General features: G+C 43.9%; 1 protein-coding gene across 1 annotated transcript in view; it reads right to left on the bottom strand.

Moving 5' to 3' along the window:
- Positions 1 to 581: 581 nt before the first annotated feature.
- alcama (activated leukocyte cell adhesion molecule a) overlaps positions 582 to 2,251 on the bottom strand; it is a 73,617-nt gene continuing 71,947 nt past the window's right edge. Inside the window, exon 16 of the mRNA XM_079738550.1 lies at positions 582 to 1,698. The gene's annotated coding sequence lies outside the window, so the exon portion shown is untranslated. The remainder of the gene's footprint in view (positions 1,699 to 2,251) is intronic.

Genomic DNA, 2,251 nt, shown 5'->3' with positions numbered 1-2,251 from the left:
CTTCCTTTGCTCTTAGTCTATCCTTCCGTGCCCTCCCCCCAAAAATACACATACTCTATCTTTGCATTTATTAATACATATTTCACTAACCCTAACACTAACCCATCCTAACCCCTCTCTGACTGAACTGCCCTACCAAACAGTACCTTAGTAACACTTGGGGGGGGGGGGGGGGCTACATGACAAAATCTAAATCAAATGCTAGAATTGAAAAACAACAGAACAAGGAAAACAGAAACCTCAAAACTGCTAAGTGTAGTGACTGGCAGAAATAAATATACCCTGGATAAAGGTCAGGGTATTCAGAAAGCTGGAGTGAAACGCACACAGTCAGTTATGCAGACGAAAGACTCTCAGTGAGAGGGTGGTATTAAGACGCAGAAAGGGAAACCATGTTGACTGGATTTCAGGTCAGCATAAAAATCATTAACACTTCACAAGTCCAGGCGACCTTCGGTGTGTAGTCGTAAGGCTGCGACTCACCTTTCAGTGTTAACAGTAGAGAAACGGAAGGGAAAATATTGCGAGCCAAACTTTGTAACATCATATACTAATTATTTTTTTTCTCCACACAGTCTTAAGTCTTTTTACGTGTTTTATTTTTACATTTTGTCCTTTTCACGTTTAAACCCTCGGAGTAAAAAGGAAAGTAAAGTGAAGAAAAAAGCGAAGCGGCAATAGCAAATGCACAACGGTGCAACAAGTAATTGGTGCACAGGTCCATTGTGATGCTCCATCTCTGGGCCCCTGTGCGCGTTAACACACCGACACGAGTGCGACCGATGCCATTTACATACAAGGCAAAAAGAACCGGCCCTGGGCCTGTCACTGCCAATGGCTCGTGATTGGCACTGAGTACTTTGTAGTATTCAATCCCAAAAGTGCAATCCATTGTCAAATCCTTCAGCTCGTTTCTAAATTGCATCGGAAGGTGAGTCCGATGTGCTTTGAATACAACTGCTGCACGACACGTTACATTTTGAAAGAGTTTTGAACAAAACCATGTCAGATGAAGAGGGATTAAGGGGAGTGGGGGGAGGTTAGTTGATAGCAGTTCCACCCGGTTATCACTCTAGAAGGACTGGACAGATGATTGGCTGACTTTCCACAGCCTATACACTTTAGAGAACACCAGTGAAAGTGTGGTTCATCTCTCCACAATCAGATTCCTATTATTTCTTTAATCCACACAAAGGAAACGCAAAAGAACAAAATATGCATGCTTGTCCCAAAACACACAAATTATTAGGCTTTGGTACACGGGGGCCCTTACAAAACCAACAAGAAAAACAATACAAGAAAATGTACATTCTTTGAAGGGGGAAGAGGAAAATAACAAATGCTCTCTGTTTGCAAGCAACGTGACCTCGAAATAATGACAGAACTGAAAATTAAACACAAACAAAAGCATTCACCAGGAACACAGGAAAATAACTTTACAGGAATACACATGGAGGGCAGCCACAGTGCAGACTTTCACACAGAAAGAGGCCGGGGGTGTAGTGATGGCGGTGGTGGAGGGGGGAAGTGGTTAGGGGATCGAACAGCAGGTCTGAAGTGGGCGGGGCTTAGTGTAGCGTTGCTGTGTTATCATTGGCCGCTGCTGGCGTTCAGGCTGATGATGGGCGTCTACGGCAGCCAGTGAGGGTGAGGGAGTCTTCATTTTGGGAACTTGCTAGGGTGTCTCTCGACCACGTTCTTTGTGATGAAAAAGAAGATGAATTAGTCGTGTCGCTGAATAGACTAGAGTTATTCAAGCTGTTGCCTGGTCAGCCATACACTCTTTTCTATAACTATCTCACAATAAAAAACACAATAGAAGAATCCAACAATTTAATTGTACATTTCATCCGTCGCTATTGAGTTAATGTTCACATACCCAACCACCAATTACTCTAGTGTGTGTTCTGCTTTTGTCTTCTTATACAGTACCCCAAATAAAATTGCAGTGGATTCGCACCATCCCTTGACAAATGGTGGTGTGATCGATGGCCCATTGTCCCTATGTTTCCACTCCTACTATTCACCACAGAGATGCGTTTACCGCATTGTGGGCGTGTCCAACTAGATGTGTGCTGGATAGATCAGTCTACCAGCCTACCCAGTAGACTTAAGCACACATTGCTCCTCTCTCCGTCAAACATGGTGGACACGCCCACTTGTGATGTCATAAGGGGCAGATTTTCAAAACGATTTGTAGTGGTTAATCACACTCACACCTGGTGGCATGGGACCTTGAAAGGCAGGTGTA

Source organism: Pollachius pollachius (genome assembly GCF_949987615.1).
Source record: "Pollachius pollachius genome assembly, chromosome: 6".
In the NCBI taxonomy this organism is placed as follows: domain Eukaryota; kingdom Metazoa; phylum Chordata; class Actinopteri; order Gadiformes; family Gadidae; genus Pollachius; species Pollachius pollachius.
The sequence above is the reverse complement of the archived record's forward strand: the minus strand, read 5'-3'. Positions and strand labels throughout refer to the sequence as shown.